At 34.7% G+C, this 24416-nt stretch overlaps 2 non-coding genes and 1 pseudogene across 2 annotated transcripts; all 3 read left to right on the top strand.

Annotated features, from left to right (window-relative positions):
* The first annotated feature begins 502 nt into the window (after window positions 1–502).
* Window positions 503–652, top strand: LOC114208771 (U12 minor spliceosomal RNA). The gene has a single exon (XR_003609134.1). It is a non-coding gene; the product is annotated as a U12 minor spliceosomal RNA (small nuclear RNA).
* A 7645-nt stretch (window positions 653–8297) lies between these two features.
* Window positions 8298–8392, top strand: LOC148164377 (U6 spliceosomal RNA; annotated as a pseudogene).
* A 13582-nt stretch (window positions 8393–21974) lies between these two features.
* Window positions 21975–22082, top strand: LOC114208760 (U6 spliceosomal RNA). Its single transcript, XR_003609126.1, has one exon. It is a non-coding gene; the product is annotated as a U6 spliceosomal RNA (small nuclear RNA).
* Window positions 22083–24416: the final 2334 nt, after the last annotated feature.

The raw sequence follows: 24416 nt of genomic DNA, 5'->3' as shown, positions 1-24416 counted from the left end.
TTCCTTGCAATTTTTCTACCTCCCACTCAGACAAGACTATTTTCCACTAACCCCAACCATAGGACTTTCTCTAGAGTTGGTATCATCATTTATTTGCACCATGCACTTGACTATCACCCAAGCATTGTTCAATTTGCTTCCTTCCTGAAATACCATCCTCTCTTCAGCAGCTGAAATCCTTTCTACCCATTCCTTAAGCTTCAGCCTAAGTCCTGATTTATTGACACCTTGCATGTTTATTATTTACTTTGGCCTGTTCTGATTAATCCTAGCTCTAAAGTCTTATAGAAGTATTGTTCATTCCACATAATTTAGTTTGGGTGTCTGTTATTTTGTATTTTTCATTAACTTGCAGGGACATCCATAAGATAGTAAGCTATTTGGAGGCTTGGATCACATCTTAAATTTTTATATTATAGGATGGGTGGTGACTGGGTAGACAGGAATTCTGCCTCATTTCATAAAAAGGGAATTCAAGGAGTCCTATTAAAATACATATTGTATGCCTTAAACTTATGACTAAGAAGAAAAAAATGACAGTGTGATGCCTGAATCCTCACTGCTAATGTGAGACAAATTTTTGAGCTGGTAAAGGTTTCTTCTAAGGTGACCCACCTACTTTGTGGGATGCCTGGGAGTCACAATCTGCTGTCACCCTTTTACACGGAAAGAGCAGACTGGTACAAAGGTAATAAACAAGGTTGAAAAGGTGCATGTTTCCTATAGGTAAGAAACTGGATTAGCCCCAGAGAGTTAAAAAAAAAATGGCATATTGTATAAACATAGATGAAGGGGAAAGGGAGATACAGGCTCCCAGTGCTGGAATGAATATGTCAGGGGAATAAAGGCACAAGATAAGGAACATAGTCAATGCTATTCTAACAGCAATGTAATGGAAAAGATGGTAGCTTCAGTTGGGATGAACATACTGTAAGATAGAAGCTTGTCAAATCACTAAGTTGTACACCTGAAACTAATGAACATTGTGTCAACTATACTCAAATAAAAAAAAACCTATATATATAGTATAATGAAAAACAAAATAAAAATAATTGAAGGAATTGAATATAAAAGCAGGATATTATTCTAGGGCTATGATAACAAAGTAGGTGGCTTAGAACAACAGAAATTTATGCTTCACCATTCTGGTGAAGGCCAAAGTCTGAAGTCAAGATGTCAGCAAGCCCATGCTCCCTCTAAGTATAAAATTCTTCCATGCCCCTTCCTAGTTCCTGGTGGCAGCTCTCAGTTCTTGGCATTCCTTGGCTTACAGCTGCATCACTCCCATCTCCGCCTCTGTTGTACATGGCATACTCCCTATGTATCTGTGCCTACACTTGGTCTTCCCTCTTTTTATAAAAGCACTAATCATATTGGATTATGGGCCCACTCCACTTTAGTATGACTTCACCTTAACTATACCTGTAGCAACACAATTTCCAAAAAAGGTCACACTCTGGGGTACTGAAGCTTAGAGCTTCAACATATTTTTGGAGGACACAAATCAACCCATAGGAGGCAATAAAAACTGAGGTGCAAATTAACTCTGTATTTAGTGGATAAAATATATGCTGAGAATTTCAGCCTGGATGCAAGAAATAGGCAACACATTTACCTCTAAAAATAATGAGGATACATGATCAACCACTTGATTCAGAGTTTGTAAGATTTATGCCAACAAATTATAAAGGAAAACACAGAAATTGTGCACGGATCCCAAGGGAAATTTATCCTAAGAGAGCTGATGAAATAGAATTGTGGGTGATTTAGAAAACACTATTATCAATAAAACTGTACATCATATACATGATTTTTTAAATAAGAGCTTAATTAGATTTGCTTTTTCAAATTTTTACAGTTCAGTAAAATTAATCATGGGCATGGGCAGGATGGGAGTAATAATTTAGGGAAATATGACAGCATCAATGCATGCAGTTTTTTATGCTATACTTTCATCAAGGAATACATATTCTTTGATTCTAGAATATCTATCATAAATTAGAATATAAAATTCAATGGATGTATATCAGGTCAAAAAATATTATGGTAAATGTTAAAACTTTTCTTAATTTTAACCTTGGAGTTCTTGAGTATTTGACCTGAAATACTTCTTTTGTTACATTATTCTTAGAAGATATTATATATTGTATGTGAATTCTAGGAATTTCCTCTATAATCTAAATTTGCATATCCAACTTCTTACTTGAAAATACCACTGAGAGGTATCACCAAAATCTAATGTTGAATATGTCCCTAAGGTAACTATGTCATATGCCAATATTCTTATTTCCCACAGTACAGATAATTTATTGTTTTGTTCTCCCATACATTTCCTGAACTTTTCTTGACCTGCTCCATATGAGATGAGGAACAAGAGGGCGGCTACCCAATAAACTATATTTGCCAGGCTCCCATACTAATTAGACTTATTTTATTTTTTTAAAGATTTTATTTATTTATTTGAGAGAGAGAGAGAGAGAGGGAGAGAGAGAGAGAAACAGCATGAGAGGGGAGAGGGCCAGAGGGAGAAGCAGGCTCCCCGCTGAGCAGGGAGCCCGATGCGGGACTCAATCCCGGGACTCCAGGATCATGACCCGAGCCGAAGGCAGTCGCTTAACTAAATGAGACACCCAGGCGCCCCCTAGACTTAGTTTAGATAGATTTCTATTTTTTCCTGACTTCAGCTTTCTATTACCATCTTAGCTATCAGTTATATATTTTTCCTATTAAATGTCATATAGTATTTTCCCCTTCCAGCTGCTTTGAATATTACCATTCGATCTTTAATTATCAACAACTTGATTATAATACACTTAGGTATGTTTCTCCTTCTATTTATCCCATTTCAATTCACTGGCAATATCTTCCAAATGATATGGGAAATTATCAGCCATTATTTTTTCAAATATTATTTCTATCCCAACTCTCTGCCTTCTCCTGCTGGGACCTTTTTTTGATAAATTTCCATATGTACCTTATGCTTCATTTTACTTTGTTATGTTTGCCTTCTTTGTTTTTTATTTCAGTTTACATATCATTTCTAATAGTGTATTTCTGACTTCAATATATATAGCCTATCCTATGCTCTGCTTTTAATCACATCCATGAGATCCACTTGATTCTTCTTTTTCTTTTTTTTTTATTTATTTGAGGGGCGCCTGGGTGGCTCAGTCATTAAACGTCTGCCTTCGGCTCAGGTCATGATCCCAGGGTCCTGGGATAGAGCCCCACATTGGGCTCCCTGCTCTGCGGAAAGACTGCTTCTCCTTCTCCCACTCCCCCTGCTTGTGTTCCCTCTCTCGCTGTGTCTCTCTGTCAAATAAATAAATAAATAAAATCTTTAAAAAAAATTTTATTTATTTGAGAGAGGGAATGCATAAGAAAGTACGAGCGGTGGCGGGGGAGGTGGATGGCTGAGAGGTGCAGAGGGAGAGGGAGAAGCAGACTGGACTCGGGGCTCAATCCCAGGACCCAGGGATCATGACCTGAGCTAAACATAGATGCTTAACCAACTGAGCCACCCAGGCGCCCCTGCTTGGTTCTTCTTTGTATAAATATATAAACATTCTATCAATACTCTCCAACCATTCATTCACATTTTCTTTTTTCTCTTTTCTATAACATATAAATCAAGAATATGTTAAAGTTCTTACTAATTGCAACATTTGTATCATCTCTGGGGCTATTTTTACAATAACTATTATATTTCCTTTTTTTTTAAAGATTTTATTTATTTTTTTGAGAGCGAGCGAGTGAGCAAGAGAGAGAGCACAAGCCAAGGGGAAAGACAGAGGGAGAAGCAGACTTCCCGCTGAGCAGGGAGCCCAATGTAGGACTCGGTCCCAGGACCCTGGGATCATGACCTGAGCTGAAGGCAGACGCTTAACCAACTGAGTGACTGAGCCACCCAGGTGCCCCTAGACTATCCTATTTCTTTATTGCTTGTCTTGTTGCTGGTTACTCATATGATTAGTAATTTTATATATCACATATTGGAGGTAATACACAGTAAAGATCCTGATTATCTTGCTTTCTAGTTCTCCTAAGCATATATTTTTACTCCTAGAGCATGTATCTTAATTCTAGGATTTGGTCCTTATTTCTAGAGCAGGGCCTTTCTGGATTCTTAACTCAAAATTCTGGGTGCTCACCATGGTATCTCTAAATGGCTTGGCCTGATAGTTTTACAGAATTAGGTATCTACTCAAATCTCCCCTGACTCCCTGTGGTTGCTCTCCGCTAGACATTCTGGAGTTTTACTCCTTGGATGCATAGCTAAACAGTGAGCCAAAGACACAAATAATTTTAGATATGTTATCGTGGCTCCTTTTCTGCCATGCCTTTCTATTTATTTATTTATTTATTTTTTTATTTTGTTATGTAGTCACCATACAATACATCATTAGTTTTTGATGTGGTGATCAATGATCCATTGTTTTCATGTAACACCCAGTGCTCCATGCAGTATGTGCCCTCCTTAATACCCATCACCAGGCTAACCCATCCCCCCTCCCCTCTAAAACCCCGTTTGTTTCTCAGAGTCCATAGTCTCCCATGGTTCAACTCTCCCTCCAATTTCCAACCCCTTCCTTTTTCCCTTCCTTCGCCTAATGTCCTCCGTGCTATTCCTTATGTTCCACAAATAAGTGAAACCATATGATGATTGACTTTCTCTGCTTGACTTATTTCACTTAGCATCATCTCCTCCAGTCCCATCCATGTTGATGTAAAAGTTGGGTATTCATCCTTTCTGATGGCTGAGTCATGTTCCATTGTATATATGGACCACATCTTCTTTATCCATTCATCTGTTGAAGGGCATCTCGGCTCTTTCCACAGTTTGGCTATTGCAGACATTGCTGCTATGAACATTGGGGTGCATATGGCCCTTCTTTTCACTAAGTCTGTGATTTTTGGGTAAATACCCAGGAGTACAATTACTGGGTCATAGGGTAGCTCTATTTTTAATTTTTTGAGGCACCTCCCCACTGTTTACCAAAGAAGCTGTACCAACTTGCATTCCCACCAACAGTGTAAGAGGGTTCCACTTTCTCCACAACCTCTCCAACATTTGTTGTTTCTTTCCCTGTCTATTTTTGCCATTCTAACTGGTGTAAGGTGGTATCTCAATGTGGTTTTGATTTGAATTTCCCTGATATGCCGTTCTCTTTAAATCTTTGTTCCTGAAACCCAAACCACCATGGCAGCAATGAACCATAATTTCCCCCACACACAGTGATACCAGTACCTTCTTTTTGAATTCTATTTACTGGCACTGTGATTTGGGAAGTCCTAGCTAGTGCAGTAAGGAGAAAAAAGAAAAGAAAAGAAAAGAAAAGAGAAGAAGAGGTATATAGATTGGGATGGAAGAAATAAACTTTGTTTACAGGTGATGTGGTTATCTCTGGAGAAAATCTGAAAATCAACAAAAAGTTCCTGAAACTAATAAATGATTACAGCAAAGTTGCAGGATACAAGTTTAATATATAAAAGTCAATCCATATCTTCTGCTTAATATTGCTATGAACCTAAAATGCTCTAAAAATAAAGTCCATTTAAAGAAATGTTATTAGTGGAGTCACAATGTATTTTTCTTGAATCTCCTAACAAAACAGACATAATAATGAATGCATTAAAGCATTAAATATGTAAATAAATAAAATAGAACATTTAAAGCATTTTAAACCAAAGTAATCAAGTGCTATTCTTACAAACCACAAAATTCCATTAAACTGTGACAAACTACCAACACCCATGTATATCTGTGTGAGAGGAAGTAGAAGGCAGTCATTTCTGATAGCCCTGATGCTGGTAAATTGCAAAGAACAATTCATTCAGAAAGCAAGAGAAGACTCTGGAATAGAAGTCGGGCGTAGCTATCTGAGGAAAGCATCAGGAGAGGAGGCTTTCTGTTTCCATTGTAAGGATGAGTGTAGGGGACTTTAGGAATGTTAGACAGTGCTGAGGTTGTCTGGTTGTTGTGAAAGCTTGAAACCAACCAACTGAAGAAGTTTCCTTCAAGGACAAAATCAATGCTAAAGAGAAAGTGTTGGGAATAGAATACAAATTAAGCAGGAGAAAGATACTATGGAGAAAAAAGAAAAAAAGTTGGGGCAGGCAGTGTGGAAGAGAGAGAAAGAAAGGAAATATTCTGTTAATAGTAAAAAAAGAAAAGAAAGGAGACAGTTCTCACAGTACCTGAACTGGCTATTTGATGCTTTACGGTAGAGAAAAGCCTGCCGCCATGAGGCTATGAAAGTTACCTTGGCATATTCCCATATTTGGAAGATAATTTTTAAAATTAAAAAAAACTCATTTCATATAAACATTCATAACACAATAGCATTGTGGTTGAATTCCATACCAATTCACCCCAGGTTGAAAAGAAATATATGAGCAGAATAAACATCTTTCAGACAATGAAGATATAACAAAAGAATATGATCTACCAAAAAAGATTTAAAAATTGAAGCTTAGTATTTCAAAATAAGCCAAATAAAATTAAAATATGAAAGAAAGCATAAGAGCTAGAAAAAATGAGAAAAATAAATTATGAAAATAAGAGAGCTTGAAAATAGACCTGAGTTCCAGAATGATTTAGGAATACATTTAAAATAATTTTAGAAATAAAAACTAAATAGACAATTAAAATGAAGAGGTATCACACATGATACAGTAAAAGACACAGACAATGAAAAATAGAATAGTAAATTTTAAAATCAAGCAAAAATTAATAGAGACATAAAATGAGGAAGTAATAGGAAAAGGTAGAGAAATTACACACACACACACACACACACACACACAATCCAAGTGAAAAGAAAAGCAAGAGCAAGGAATACATATAAAGACTGTAATTTAGGGGCGCCTGGGTGGCTCAGTCATTAAGCATCTGCCTTCAGCTCAGGTCATGATCCCAGCTTCCTGGGATCCAGCCCCGTATCGGGCTCCCTGCTCAGCGGGAAGCCTGCTTCTCCCTCTCCCACTCCCCCTGCTTGTGTTCCTACTCTTGCTATCTCTCTCTCTCTCTCTCTCTGTCAAATTAAAAAAAAAAGAAATTTAAATAAAAATTAAAAAAATAAAAATAAAAACTAATTTAACATAACTTTCCTGAAATAAAGAATTATATCTTAATATTGAAAAGGAATATCATTTCTCAGAGAAAAGGTGTTTTTTTTAAGACTTTATTTACTTATTTAAGAAAGAGAGCACAAGACAGTGAGAGAGCATGAGCAGAGGGGAAGGACAGAGGGAGAAGCAGACTCCCCACTGAGCTGGGAGCCTGAGCTCAAGACCAGAGCCTAAGGCAGACGCTTAACCAACCAAGCCACCCAGGCGCCCCTCTCAGAGAAAAGTTTTACAAGCAGCCCAAATCAATACATACTATGGTAAAATTATTTGATTTAAGCTCAATCCAAATGCTTTCACAAGTGACTTGCTTTAAATGACTTTAACGATAATCCAAGTGCTAAATTATTTGAAAAATAAACATAGGGGAAAAAAACCCTCCAAATTCTTGTTATAAGGTGAATGTAATATTGATTATAAAATCTGATAAAAAAATGCCCCAAAAAAGAAATCTACAAACCAACCATGCATGTGAATACAATAAAAATCTTTGACTTGTAAATTTAATATTATTGCAATAATGAAATGGATCTTTTTTTCTTGAGATAAAAAAATTATAAGGTCTATATGAAAGGACAAATAAGAATAGAGAAAATATAAAAACCATGAAAAGTATATTCTAATCCCTTCTGTATGAGGTGTACTTTATGACTGCTATATGCCAGAGAATAACTATTAGGAAAATGAATGAACTAAGATAGAAAATCTGGAAATAGACATATTTACAAATAAAAATTTAGTATATTACAAACATAGCATTAGAAATCAGTGAGAAAAATATTCTTTATAATTAGTAGTGTTGGAATAGTGGCATAGCCACACAAAGAAAAGACAAAATTATCTCCACAGTAAATATGTCAGTATTAGGAGAAAATAATTCACCTATAAACTTGAAAGTAGGGAAGTAGTCTTAATTGTGACTCACAAAATATAATTAATAAAGGATAAAATTAATAATTTTAGTTATGTTACTTGTCCAAAAAGTATGACAACCATCATAATCAATACATAACAAATGACAAAACAGTGAAACACATTTGTAATGAAAAATGCTTAAGGGCCATCAGATTTATTCATTAATAGGATTTTAAGATAGGGTAATTTGGAATATAGACCAAGTCAGATATTCAGATATATTCCAAAGATAAAAACAAATGCAAGTTGTCTCAGCAGCATGCATATACTAAAATAATAATGACAAAGAGAAGATTAGCACAGACCCTGTGAAACACTAACGTAAATTCATGAGACATCCCATATGCTTTTATATACTTTAAAATGGCAAAAATGGTAATTTTTTGTTATGTGTATTGTATCATAATAAAAATAAATAAACTGAAAGATACGAAAGAATGAAAAAGATTTTAATTAAAATAATGTAGAAGGTAAAAAAAAGTGCAGGACATCTTAAACGTTTTCATAATCTTAATTTTCATAAAAATCCTGGTATTGGTATCATTCTGAGTTTGTATTGATGCTTAAAAAATGAGAAAATCCTAACTGGTTAGATCAATCTGAGTAAGAACAAGAAGAATGAAAACTAGACATAATGGACATAATGTACCTCTTGACGTGATACAATAGGAAACTACAACTCACCCTGTGAAGTATTATTATAAAAAAAAGATAGGACAAATCTGATCAGCCTTCTAAACACAACCACTTTTTACAGGAACTAAAAAAGGTACGCAGACCACCTTAACTGATACAAAGGGAGACAATGAGCAAAATTCAGAATGTGCAAAGTTATATAGGATCAATACCCTTGGTTTCTTTATCAAATAAATTATAAGGAAAAAATGGGTGGGAAGCTTATAAATCAAAAGCAATTTAAATTATATCAGTAAAATGCACTGAATATATTTTGTTTCTTGATTCAAACTGTAAGTTAAAAATACTATGAAATATTGAAAGAAATGTGAATACTGTGCTTTTCACATTAAAGATTTGTACTTAATTACTTTAGAAGAGATAAAAATATAGGAATTATGATTTAAAGTGTCTTTTATAGATACATATTGAAGGATCTTTGGATGCAGTAAAGTGCTATCTAGGATCTATCCGAAAAAATAAAAAAACCAAGGTGGGCTGTGGATGGAGAATAAGTATAGGCTTAGAGAAAAATATACTGACTATTTTGAAACTGGATATTAGATCCATAGAGGTTCATTATGTTACTTTTTCCTTTTATATATTTACACTTCTCCAAAATTTTTAAAGTAGTACCCACATTAAAATCACAGACAAAATAATAATGGATGAGGAAAATTCATTGTGTCAGGTTATTTAAAAGCTGTGAGTGAGAAGAAACAATAAAAAGGAATCTAAGCTTATACATGTTTTATCTTTTAAAAAATATATTTATATTGTTTCAACTCATTGATCAATATACTCATACTTTTTTATTTTAAAATATATATGACTAGACATATAGAAAATTGTTAACCAAAAAATGTTGGTCAAATCCTTTTGTGAGAAAGTAAGCATTTCTTGGCTTTATTTATTTATTTTTAACATCAACTAATCTTAAGAATTAGGCATTAAATGCCAGTTAGTTTTTAAAGTACATTTGCTATTTACTCCCCACTAGGGAGAAATGTGACCTCATTCCATGTTCTGAATAACACAACAGTGCCCTAGTGATTAGTGCATCAGGTCAGATGAGAGAAAAACACATAGCTCTGCATTTTTAACAACCTGCTCAGTCTTAAACTGGTTACCAAGGGATTTAAAGGCAAATCATTAAAAAATAAAAAGTCAATTGATTAAGCATGGTAGGTAATAAAACAAATTCTATATTTATGTTACTGGCATAGGGGTAACAGTCTCCTGACAATGTATATCTTTTACACTCTATTCACATATAATAAACATTAAAAGTTTAATTTCAGGGCACCTGGGTGGCTCATTCGTTAAGCGTCTGCCTTCAGCTCAGATCATGATCCCAGGGTCCTGGGATCGAGTCCCACATTGGGCTCCCTGCTCAGCGGGAAGCCTGCTTCTCCCTCTCACACTCCCCCTGCTTGTGTTCCCTCTCTCGCTGTCTCTGTCTCTATCAAACAAATAAATAAAGTCTTTAAAAAAAAAGTTTAATTTCATTTTAAACTTACAGTTTTGTATATTGGGGGGGCTATTGTCATTTTAACTACCGCCAGTGTCAAGCTTTGAAATGCTCCCATCACCACAGAAAGCTCTCTTACACCCCTCAGTAGTCAATTCTCATCCCCAACTTGCTTCTAAACAATCACTGATCTTCCAGAAAGCAAATTGTGATTTTACCTTTTCTAGAACTTCATATAAATTTCATACAAAGCCATGAAATATGTAGTCTTTAGTGAGTGGCTTCTTTCACATGCCACCTGACTCCACAAGACTGGAATACTTTGCTGCATCATTCCAGAGTGTCTTCTTGATATAGTAGAGATAGCACTGGAAAAATAGGGTGAAGGCCTTAATCCTATCTCTGCCACTCCAATCTGTGAACTAAAAGAAACATTTTAACTTCTCTTGTCCAGCAACAGTAGGATGATCTGTCCTCCTCAAGGCTACCGTGTAGAGCTAACTAGAGAGAATGGATAAAGTGCTTTCTAAAGTGCAACATATAACACAGATCAATTCAGAGGAAAAAGCTATCAGAAATAAGAGATATGATAGTTTTAAAAATATTTTATTAAACATGAATAAATGTATATTAAAATATAAATTTTAAATCTTCTACTTTTTCACTGTGGAAATGGGAATAAGATGGAGGAAGACTGAATACATTTTATGAAATTGGAATAAAATAGGAAAAAAAAACCTAAAACTAGAATTATAAAAAGGAACAATGTTCTATCAAAGCCTAACAAAGCTCATCACAAAAAAAATCAAATAGCAAGCTTTAGAAATACACTTCATTCTTTTAATTTTCATCACCATCAAGAATTTATTCTACATAGAACACATCTGACAAAGTTATAGTTATAAAACAGAGCATATAATCCTTGTCTTCAAGTTTCCTCTACTTTCCCTATCAACATGGAAAAAGGGCAAATAAAATGGCTTTTAAATAAAATTTAAGGACAAGGAAAGAACACTCTTGCAGCAAAATAAGGTCATAAAGATTATGTGAAGGTTGACATTTTTAACTTAGTTTTATTTGTTTTACCTGATGTCAAGAAAGAAGTCAAGGTATCTACTGTCCCTACATCTATGTCACCATGATGGATCTCCTTTCCTGACCCAACTCTGAATCTTGAATTTTCCCTCTGCTTTTCTTTGCCCCAGGGAAAAGGTCCCAACATAACTGCAGTGTTACAGGCTTGAAAATTTCTGACACAAAGAGGAAACTGAGGAAAACTTATAATTTACAAGGAGGTATAAAAGACCATGACACTTGAGAAAGGGTAAACAATGAGTTATATGAGAAGATAGCTCTGGGTAGGTTGAATTTTGCCATTTAAAGGAAAATGCAATTGGAATGCCCGGGGGAAGATCTAGTCTGTGTGGAAATTTTAGGAAGGCTAAAAACAGAACACATGACTTTTTGCCTTTTTGTCTGTCAGTTAGATAAATTATATGGATCTGAAGTAAGTGCTAACTGGAAGTTTATCAAGCATCTACAGGCTCTTATCCAGTAAAGAAAAGGGAGATTCTTCAATCCATGACTATAAAATATCAGATCTCAATCAGATGTGTGAAGTATCTTCATTAATGATGGTTGCAGGATTAAAAAGTCGATCCATTAAATTAATCTGGCTAATTAAAAAATAAGATTAATTTCCCCTTGTTTTGGTCACTCTAAGAAAAAAGAAAAAATATAGGAAAGTAAAATAAATTTCAAATTACTGTTTAGTACAGTGAGTATAGAAGTATGTACCATACTGAACAATAGTTTTATTAGTAATGATGAAGAAAGAGTAATCATTTAAGGAGGGAACACTGGAAAATTTCAGGCAGAAGAAATTAATTTAGTAGTAGGAGATCACAGAATCAAACCCAAATTTTCTGATTCTATATGAGTATGCTCCTTGGTATAAAAATTATAGTCCCTAAAATAATGGATATTTATTTGCTCAACAGTATTTATTGCATGCCTGTGATATGCTAAATTCTGTTCTAGCCAATGAAGATAAAGTAGTAAGGGAAGCAAAGCAGTGAACAAAAATAAAGTCCCTCCTTTTGTGGAGCTTGTATACTAAAGTGAGGTTGTAAGACAGGAAATATGATATATTGTCATATAATACTATGAAAAAATTAAAAAGGGTAAGCAGATAAGACAGGAAGGAGAATTATAATTTTAATCAGGATGTCTAAGGTACATCCTTCTGGGGAGGTAACATTTAAGGATTAATCTAAATGAGATTTTTCAGGTAGAGGAATCTGGGATTACAAAGACTCCAAGGTGGGAATATGTGAAGCATGAGATATGCCTGGTAAAGATGTCAGTGTAGCTGGAGTAGAATGAGCCAGAGAAAGTTATAAGATTTGTTGAGGTCTACAGACTTTATCCACTTACAATACAGAAATTTTTGAACACATTCTTATTGTTTGAAGAGTGCTACTTACAGATTAGTACATAGGAAGTGCTACATAGCACTACTCAGTAAATAGCACTTGCTTCAAAAGTAAAAAGTTTTTTTCTACTTTCATAGTAAAAGCCTAATAAACCTGTATAAGTTAATGCTTATCACACTGGCGTTACATATTGTATAATTATTTACAGAATGCAATAGATTCTGGCTTATTATACCCAGTGTATATAACAGAATCTAAAAAACATTACTGTCATTTTAAGTCTACAGTCGACGCTTGAACAACGTAGGTTTGAACTGTGCCATCCACTTACACAGATTTTTTTAATATATAATTTAATATATAAATACAGTACAGTATTATAAATGTATTTCCTCTTCCTTATGATTTTATTAATAACATTTCCTTTCTTCTAGCTCACTTTATTGTAGGGATACAGTACATAATACATATATGCAAATTTTCAACTGCACAAGAGGTCAGCACCTCTAACCCCTGCATTGTTCAAGGGTCAACTATATAATGAAAGATACATTGATGAATTAATGAATGATTAAATGAATGACTGTATCAGTTAGCTATTCTTGCATAACAAGCCACTCTAAAATTTATTGGCATAAACCAATAAGCTAATGACAGATTGAAAAGAAAATGTTAAAAAACACAAATGACCAAAACTCACTCCAGAAGAAATAGAGTGCAATTAGTCCTATATCTATTAGAAATTGTATTCATAGCTAAAACTTTCCAAAAAGGAAAATTAATGATTCAGATGGCTTTATTTATGAATTCTATAAAATATTAATGGAAGAAATACTAATGCTTAAAAAAAATAAAAATAAACAAAACAAAACAAAAAAATGTCCAGAAAATAGAAGAGGACATACCTCCTAACTCTTTTAATGAGGACAGCATTGCAGTGATACCAAAACAGAAAATGACACTGTAAGAAAAGATTACAGACCAAAATTCCTCATGAACATGGGTGAAAAATCCTTTATAAATATTGGCAAACTAAGTCCATCATATGTAAGTAGAATGATGTATCATGAGCAAGTGATATCTATCCTGGGAATGTGAGGATATTTCCTGATGAGATTAGCATTTAAATCAGTAGACTGAGTAAAGCAGATTGACCCCCTGATGTAGGTGGACATCATTCAATCCATTGAGGGACTACCTAGAACAAAAAGGTGCAGGGAGAGAAAATTTACTTTTTATGATGAAATGCTGAACTAGAATGTGAGTTTTCCACCCTGTGACTGTGAATTACAGCATTAGCCCCCCTGATTCTCAGGCTTTCAGACTCATACTGAACTGTTCAACCAGCTTTCCTGGGTCTCCAGTATACAGACAGCTGTGGGACTTCTCAGCTTCCATACTTGTGTTAGCCAATCAGCCAATTCCTTATGGTAAATTAATCTGTATCTAATTACTATCTATCTCTATATCTCTATTTCCTAACTGGTTCTGTTTTTCTGATGAAGCCTACTACATTAATTTATTTATACCAATATTTTAAAAGAGGAAAAAAAATCCATTTAATAGATGCCCGGAAAACATTTGACAAAATTCAATATCCCCTTATGGACAAAATTTCTTCACAATCTATGAATAGAAGCCAAATTTTTAACATTACAAAAGATATATGTTAATAACTAGAGTTAACATCATACCTTGTTGTTAAAGACCGAATAGTTTCACGCTATGAGTAGGACAAAAACAAGAATTTCTACTCATACCATTCCTAGTCTACAACATGCATATCAGTGCAATAAGACAAGGAAAAGAAATACAAGGCATATGGATTGGAAAGTAAGAAATAAAACTGCCTTAGAGGTCATGATTGTCTACATAGAAAATATCAAAGGATATATTAAAATAAATGAGTTTAACTGGTTACAGAAAAAAAAAAGCCAGCATACTAAAAGTGATTGTCTTTAAACATACCAGCATAAACAATTAGATAATTAATTTTAAAAAGATATCATTTACAATGCTACTAAAAACATAATAAATCTCAAAATAATGGGCATAATTTGTATAATAAAAATTCCACTTTGTTGATAAATATCAAAGAAGATCCAAGTAAATGGAGAGATAGCTCATGTTCATTAACTGGAAGACTTAAAATTATCAAGATGTAAATTCATCTCGAATTGATCTACAGATTGAACACAATCCCAGAGAAAATCCTATAAACCTACTTTTAATCAACAAACTGATTCTAAACTTTATATGGAAAAGCAAGAAATCAAAAAATTACCAAAACTATTTTGAAAAATGAAAACAAATTTGGATGACTCACACTACCAGATTTTAAGATTTTCTATAAAGCTATAGTAATCATATAGCATGGTATTAGTAAAATGATAGTCACATGTCAATAGAACAGAATGAAATGTACAGAAATAGACCCATATACATATAAAGAAATCATTTTGACAAAGTTGGCACTGTTATTCAATAGAGAAATACCTTATAGAGAAACAATTATACATCCTTGTACAAGGAAAATAATGTAAATATAAAAGTAAAAGCTAAAATTGAAAACTTCTATCTAGGAGAAAACCTCTGATATTGAAATAGAAAATCATTTTTTTAAATAGAACATATTTAAACCTCTGCTTTTTGCAAAAGGGCATTTTAAAACAAAAAGCAAGCAATAGTCTTAGAGAGAAATATTTGCAAAACACATTTAACAAAGTACTGGTAACCAGAATATACAAAGAAATCTGAAAAATTACTAATAAGGAAAGAATTAATATAATAAGAATGGTAAATTATATGAAAAGATAATTCACTATAGAAGAGATTTGGATTAAAATAAGCACATGTAAAGATGCTCACTATCATTAGTCATTAGGTAAATACAAATTAAAACCACAGTGAGATACCACCACATATCTAATCAAATGCCAAAAAAAAAAAAAAATGAAACAAGTAATGAAATACGTGCCAAAAACAAGTGCTGGCTATTGGGCAAAGCAATCAGAACTCTAAAAAAAATCATATACTAGATGCAAAAGAAATTAAGATATAGGTCTATACAAATGCCTGGAAACAAATGTTATGGTCCTTTTACTCATAATCATCAGAACATGGAAATAACCTAAAAAGTCATCAAAAGCTTAATGGACAAACAAATCATTCTATATCCATACAACACTCAGCATAAAAAAGGAATGTGCTATTATTCATACTATGATATCAATGAGTCCCAAAAGGAGAATGCTAAGTCAACTTAGGAACAGACTCAAAAGGATACATGCTTTATGACTCCATTTATATGACATTTTAGGAAAGGCCAAACTATGGGGACAGAAACGACATCAACATTTACCAGGGGCTACAGTAGTGGTGATGGGGGGTTGTTTGATTACAGATGGATGATAGAAACACTCTATATTCTTTGGGATGATGGAAATAGTACATATCATCATTGTGGTGGTGGTTATAGGATTATATAAATTGGTCAAAATGCATTTACCTGCACACCTAAAAGAGGTGAGGTTTGTTTTTTGCCATTATACCTCAATAAACCTGAAAAATTATATAATTGCTTTAAGACAATAATAATTAATTATCGCTCCTATTCCTTCATATTATCTGGACGTACTGTTTGAGTTTACTGGATTAGGTTGATATTGGCTGGACTATCTAACATGTTTGAGGTCAGCATGGTGGAGCAGGCAGGGCTGACTGATCTGATGAACTTGCTTAGAATGACTCTTGATGTATTTTCTCTCTTGCAGAAGTATGTCTCACATGACATTCTCAGAGTTTCCAGAGAGCGTGGAAATGTCTTGAATATCTTGAGGTTTAGAGTTGGATCTGGTATACCATCAGTCCTGCTCCATTTTAGGGCCCACAAGTAAATTTTAAGGTTGAGTACAAATTCAAGAAGTAGTGATACCCTCTACCTCTATTAAAAACTGAATAGTGAATAAATATGTCATCAACCTAAGTTCCATCACTTGAACTTTTAATGTTTCCTGTAATTTTCTTCATATAAGAATATTTTTAAAAACCCAACAATCTTGACAAGCTATAATTGCTACATAATAAACCCTAGAATTTGGGTTATCTAATAAATTTAGTGAGAATCAATATTGAATTTGGGCAATTTAGTCCAAATTAAAAGCTTTTACTTGCATTTCTGGGAAATTCAGGACAAATAAGACTTTTGTACAAAATGCATTAGTTTATGGATAAATTGGTTTAGTAGAGATCTTTTAAAGGGAAGAAGGGTGAAAAATCATACAATATAATAACTGATTTTTTTGATGTGTTTTTTATAGATTTTATTTATTTACTTGAGGGGACAGGCACACGTGCACAGGGTGAGGGGAGTGTGGGCATGCACATGAGCAGAGGAGGGGCAGAGGGAGAAGCAGACTCCCTGATGAGCAGGGAGCCGGCCGCAGGGCTCAGTCCCAGCACCCTGGGATCATGACCTGAGCCAAAGGCAGATGCTTAACCGACTGAGCCACACAGGTGCTCCAATAACCGAATTTTAATAAAAGTAAACTCTTTTATGAAAGACAGTGAACCCAGAGTATATAGACTAGCATTTATATTAAGTAAAAAGAAAAAAAACTATTAAAAGTCATTATATAGTCTGCTACAAATAATTTGGGTGACTGTAAAATTCCTAAAATAATTACTTTTTAATTAGATTAACACGTATGAAACAGAATAAAATCACATGCTTCTATAGTGCGTCCCACAGGCAAAACATATTCTAAATAATTTACATAATTATGTAATTTTAACCTTTATAATATTGCTGTGGAATGCACAATTCCTGTTTTACATATAAGAAAATGGAGGCTTAGAGAAGTTAAATAACACCGTAAGGTAACAACTGCTATGAAACAGTCAGGATTTGACCTCAAGCAATTTGTGCCAGATTAAAAACTTAGTTTATCAAAGTCTGAGACAGAGGTTTATTTGGAATTATTGTCTCAGGGAGCAAAATTTTGCGGTGTTGGGAGATGAGGCGCTAAGGCACTATGAACCAAAGAGCTGGAAAGCCAGTAGAGTGAATTACTGGGTTAGCACCTTTATAGGTGGCTCGTGTTGACAGGGCAATACCATCAGATCTGTCTTCCCATGGGACAAAGAAGAATGATGAGGGAGCAGAAGGCTGGCTGAAGACAAAGCATAAGCTGACACCTTGCAACTACCCTTTACCCCCTACTCTTGGATGGGACATGTGTGATATTCTTCCAGGAATCTCCCAACTGTCTTAATGTTAATGCCTTGCTAGAGGGGAAAACAACCTTAATAATGACAATGGCAAGGCCTCTGGTATCTTGTAGGTGTCTTGCAAGTCAGGCCTCTTTAGCATATCAAAGTCCTTTTGAAACCTCCCTTTTCCTTACTTCCCCCAACTCCTGAGTATATAATCACCACTCCTCAAGACCCCAGTGCTGCAGCTCTTTCTGCCCATGGGTCCTGTCTCCGTGTTTTAATAAACCACCATTTTGCAACAAAGACATCTCAAGAATTCTTTCTCAGTCGTCGGCTCCAGACCTCACCCCACTGAACCTCATCTATATTCCAAAACCACATCAAGAAGACATTTTATGCACTGTATCCCTGTCCTCATTGGTCAAGGATGGTTCCAAAGGTGTTAATGCCCCCTGAAATTTGGGTGGCTCAAAATGAGTCCCAGTAATTTCCCAAAGACCTCACAAATTGCAGAGGTACAAGAAATAGGCTCTAGAGAAGACAAAGTAAGATTGCATTTAAGCAAAACTAAAGTCTTTGCTCACCTAATTGACTTTACAGTGATTGAAGTAGACAGTAGGGCCTAGAAGTGGGGCCTAGGCAGAAACAAGTGTCTATGTTGTCTTTAAATTTAGAATATAAAAAGATGATCTAAAATGATAGCTATCCTGCCAATATATTTCCACAAGATTCATTAAAAAAAAAAAAAAAAGCCATGATATGGGGTGCCTGGGTGGCTCAGGCGTTAAGCGTCTGCCTTTGGCTCAGGACATGATCCCAGGGTCCTGGAATCAAGCCCCGCATCGGGCTCCCCACTCAGCGAGAAGCCTGCTTCTCCCTCTCCCACTCCCCCTGCTTGTGTTCCCTCCCTCGCTGTGTCTCTCTCTGTCAAATAAATAAATAAAATCTTAAAAAAAAATGTGTTGAATGTATAAATCATACTGACTATTAAATGTAAGTAAAGGTACATAGTTATTTTCTCAGTCTTTTCTGAATCTCTTATTCAATATGCATATGATTAGGAGCTAAAATTAATCATGAAATATATTACCTACTTTATGAGAACTTAAATCAAAGGGAAGTGACTCTTTCTTATCAGAAAGAAATGAAAAAAAACATGTATTACCTTCAGGCTAAGTGGTTCCACTCCAGAAATATAGTAGGCCATATCTTATCTCCAGTTAGAGATAAGAAGTATTTTAATATCCAAAGTCTTATTGTTGTTTATTAGTTTCCAAAATGCAAATTGATAGAGGTCATCATTAAATAAAAGAAAACTGACTTCTTCCTCTTCTTCTATATAGAGGGAAGACCTTTAGTGGACAAGGTATAGAGACTACTGAGACACACATACAGGGTAACTCCCTCGCTCAGTATACAGACATGTATTTGATGTAGTAGAAATATACTCTATCAAAGAAATGAAGCCAGACTTCATGTCCTTTAGTTTGTACCAAGATGTTTTGAGGAACAGACCTGAATAGATCTTAGCAATAGTTATGGTTTACAATCTTCTTTAATAACTCAAGCTGGCTCCACAGTGCCTTCAACCACAAGGGACATAAAAATTTCCCTGGGTGTAAACAGTCTGCTTTAGAGAAAGCAAGATTCTTTTAACTGTAGTTTACTTTCAAGCCAATCTAGTGAATCTTAGGAGAATACAATATCATGCTTTTTTCCTAGTTAAAATGATTCTATAAAAGGTTAGTATCCATGTTCAAAAATGATATCTTTCTGCTTGATTAATATTGCCTGGAAAATAACTGATTGAAGAAGTTGAAAAATATCAAAAAGATAGTCAAATTATTCAGGAAAAACACTTTTGTTTTAAAAAGGACAACTAACAATACAAAAGGATGGCTTCATTAAACACATCAATAACAAGCTAAAGGCCCAGCTGTGGTCCTTGTACTGTGTGCCAAAAGGCATTCAGAGGTAACAAATGACATTATGTTTTTAATATTAGTGTAATCTGGATTTAGTACTAGCTACACTGATTTGAGAAAGCATTCAACATACATTCCACATAACTTTTACTTCCCCCCAATTATCTTTCTATATTGTTCTTTCAAAAAGGATATATTCTGGGTGAATATTGGATTCCAACAATAAAATACTCTTTGCATTTTATCAAATTTCACATTGAGAAACTTACTACAAAAGAAAAAAAAGGCCTAAGAAGTTTGCTGTTTTGTCTTCAAATTAAGCTTCAGTTAGAACCATTGCTCCAAGTGTATGTCATTAACAATAAATGGAATTGATAATAAGGCCCTGTTGTATAATGAGGCTCCTGCTTAGGGTTTATTAGCTTTTCAATAGTTTTGTTTTCTATTTAGATGCAATTTTGAAATTTTCTGCTTTAAATAGCACAACTTTAGCAATACATAGTGAGTTTAAATTTTTAAATGCAAAGTACATATCTTTATATAATAAAATAATTCATGGAATGCCATAATTTTATGCTGCTTAAAAAGTTTGAAAAGATATAATATTTTTAAAACATTTTAATGGAAAACTTTTATCCTTTAAAAAGTAGAGAGAATAGTATAATATACTCCTATGTAGTTATCATCCAGGATCAAAAATGAACAACTTAGGGTCAATCTTTTTAAATTGATACTCCACCAACTTCTATATTATATTGAAACAAAACCCACAAATCATATTATCTGTAAATATTATAGTCCATAATATAATTTAAATGTCATCTCTTTCAAGGCTTTTTAAAATCCTAACAGAATTCATAGAATTTTTCAGAAATATAGGACATATGCATATATATATATGGCAAATATATATACAAATATATGTATATAGGGCATTTTTATAATTTAATGAATAGGAGAGTGTCCAAGATGGCGATGCAGAAAGACCATGAACTCACCTCTTCCACAAACACACTGAATGGATGCCTACATATAGAGCAATTCTTACTTAAGAAGAACTGAGGGCTTACTGAATAGCATCTGCACCCCAAAGGGTAAAGGAACCACATGGGAACAGCAAGAGATGAAGACAGGGTAAGCACAGGAACCCCAGTTCGGGAGAGTGTGAACTGCAGTGGGGAGAAATAGTACTGAGAGACTAGGAGCAGATTTGTCTGCCATGGGGCATAAAAAAAAAAAAAACTAGCTGCGGTTTAAAAGGGCAACTAGAATTTAAAGGAACCAGCCCTTGAGTGTCTGTAGGAGTCCTTCAGAATGCTCTCCATGGTCAGAAGGCCTGGTGAACCCCATTGTTTATGTTCCCCCTAGGTCACCTAGGATAATTTCTGGTATATACTAAAATATTAAAATATTTTTAAATACAACAATTTCAAAATCATAAACAAGAGTATCATTTAATATATTACTAATGTAACATATCAAACAACCTACATAATAAAAGAAAATTGTATTTGGCTGATTATCTAACAGTATTCACAAATGTAAGTTACTTTGACAAAGAAGAGGAGAGATAACGTATTGATATTACAACTTCTGCTCAAGATGTCAGATTAAAGCCACAGGACAAGACTTCCTTCTTAATTCTAACATACAAATACCACATAAATATATTGGACCTGGACATACAATTTGAGGTTTAGGCACCTATTTTAGGAATGAACTTAAGGCAGTCAGACCTGTTCTTGATGAAGCACTATAACAGATTTTGTTTGCTTGTTTGTTTACATGTCAGAGAGCCCGACAAAAGAGAAACCCTGACATAAGCTGTTCATCGAAAATAGGAACAAAACTTTGCCCCTACTGGCACAGACACAGAGTGGGCACAGCCAAAGTAAGTTATCAGTCCCAAATCTTGACTGGAAAAGAAGAAAAAAAAACATTAATTTTTTTAAGTAATATGGATATTAGAAAACCAGGCATTATGCACATAGAAGTACTGGGTCCCAAATAAAATTAACCTGTTAAACTCAAACTGAGAAACTAATATAAAACTGGTCTTTAACCAGTCCACATGACCCTGGCCAAAACAAAATCAAAATATTCTACAAGGACAACTGCTTAACCTAAGACACAGGTATAACAGATTTTCAAAGAAGAAAATGCCTATTTGACATCCACAGGAAAAATCTACAATAAAGAATGAGAAAATAGGTGCTCACTTCAGCAGCACATATACTAAAATTGGAACGATACAAGGGAAGATTAGCATGGCTCCCATGCAAGGATGACACACAAACTCGTGAGGCATTCTGTATTTAAAAAAAAGAATGAGAAAATAGGACAAAATACATGAAACATGTGTTTTCAAACACAGGATTTCCCAACTGAAAAATAGCAGCACAGGACTGTTATTCCTAAGAGAAGGAAATAACTGGAGTCTTAAAACCAGCCCAGCTTCCTTAAGGAGGCACCTTCCATATCGTGATGCAGGAAGAGCTAATGGAAACAGACGATAGCAGCCTGTCTGTGTTCAGTCAGACACACACATAAAAGGGGCTGGAATTTGAGGGGCAAAGTACAAGCTAGGAGCTAGCTAAACACAAGAGTTCCATAAATTTTCGTAAAGCTTTCTTTGAATCAGTTGTTAAACATAAAGCATGGGATGCCTAGAATGAAACTCCTAGGGGCTAGGAAGAGAACCAGTACTGGGTTGGAAGGGTAGAGGGTGGTACTGAATAATTCCTAAATAATCACATGTTGTGATAAGAGATGTTTAAAATCTGATCATCCAGAGTGCAAAGAAATAAATACCTGGGGTATTCAAGGGAGACCTCTAAAGGTTTACAAATTAATTTGCAAATAAATAAATTACTGGTCAAAACAAACTTCAACAGTCTTTAAAGGATAAAAAAGAAAACTCCAAAATAAAACTTACAATGTCCAATACCCAACCCCCAAATTATTAAATACACAAAGAAGTAGGAAAATGTGACTCATAACCCAGAAATAATCAGTCAATAAAAAACTGATGCAGATGACAGAAATAATGGAAGAATAACACAAGATATTAAAATAGCTATAAACATGCTCAAGGACCTAAGAAAAACACAAACATAATGAGGGAAATAGAGTATTCATATTAAAGAATCAAATAAAACTTGTAGAAATAAAACCCAAAACATCTGAAATAAAAATTTGACTGGTTAGGGGTTCTTGTTACCTACATCTGCATAGAAAATCACCCAAACTTAGTGGCTTAAAATTACCCCAAATATAGGAGGCGCCTGGGTGGCTCAGTTGGTTAAGTGACTGCCTTCAGCTCAGGTCATGATCCTGGAGGCCCGGAATCGAGTCCTGTATCAGGCTCCCTGCTCAGCGGGGAGTCTGCTTCTCCCTCTGACCCTCCCCCCTCTCATGCTCTCTCTCTCTCTCTCTCTCTCTCTCATTCTCTCTCTCAAATAAATAAATAAATAAAATCTTAAAAAAAAAATAATATTTTTCTTATCTCCTAGTTTCTGTGCATCAAGAACTCTGAAAGGGCTCGATTCGTAGTTCTGTCAAGATAACTCACGAGATCATACCCAGATAGTGGCTGGTGATGAAATAGTAGCAGGTAGGGTGGAGGTATGCAAAAGCAGCTGAGGAATGGCTGATATCTCATTCTTTTCATGTAGTCCTAGGGTCTCTGTCTGAACTAAACTGGGTGTTCTTACAACATGGAAGCCTTTCAAAACATTGGATAGTTTAGGAAGCAGTTTAGGATTCCAGCACAATTGTTCCAGCCTGCAGGGCAAAAGTTACACTGCTATTATTACCTAGTGTAGGCAGACACATATAGTCATTTCCATCATCACCTCCAGGTTTCCCAGACTCAAGAGCAGGGATATAAGATATAAACTCCACTTATTGAAGGGAAGAATGTCAAAGTCACCACGTAAGAAGAGATATATTTATGACCATCTTTAAAATATATAATCTGCCAATCTCACAATGACATCATTTCACATGAAAATATAGCCACATCACCTATCCTAAGACTCCTAAATCTTTTCTCATTACAGAATCAGTCTGAGGTTTGAGGTATCCATAACTAAGTCATGTTCCAGTTCAGATGAGCACCCTCAGATGCAATTCCTTGGATATAATTCCTCTCAATCTGAAAACCTGTGAACTAAAGAGACAAGATATGTGCCTTCTACCACCACCTCCAACATACAATGGTGAGGAGACAGGAATGGCAAAACCACCATATATTCTCCATATATACACAGAAGGAGAAAAGGACACATAGGAGACACTTGCCCACAGCAATTCTGAAATCCAGCTGGAAATATGTGCCAGTTCCCTTCATATGTTTTTCTCCATGAATCTTGGTTCTGCATTTTTGGCTGTTTTGCCCTCTGAATTATTATTTTCCATAGTGTTTGCAACTGTGTTACTTTCTTCCTATAGTAATTTGAAGATCCAAGGGCTTCTTTTCACTTTTCACTTTCTCTGATACTTTCAAGTTGGTCTAATCCTTTTTAAAACTGTTGATTTCTTATGTTTTGATATACAATCCATTCTTATTAGAAAGTGGCACATGCACAAGTATATTCAAATATGCTTATCTCTACTTTGTGCTCTTTGAAAGTCTGCAGTAGGACAAGCCAC

This window comes from Eumetopias jubatus, unplaced genomic scaffold, assembly GCF_037043125.1.
Source record: "Eumetopias jubatus isolate StellerSeaLion01/CBP00866 unplaced genomic scaffold, mEumJub1_p1.0 scaffold_5, whole genome shotgun sequence".
In the NCBI taxonomy this organism is placed as follows: domain Eukaryota; kingdom Metazoa; phylum Chordata; class Mammalia; order Carnivora; family Otariidae; genus Eumetopias; species Eumetopias jubatus.
The sequence above is the reverse complement of the archived record's forward strand: the minus strand, read 5'-3'. Positions and strand labels throughout refer to the sequence as shown.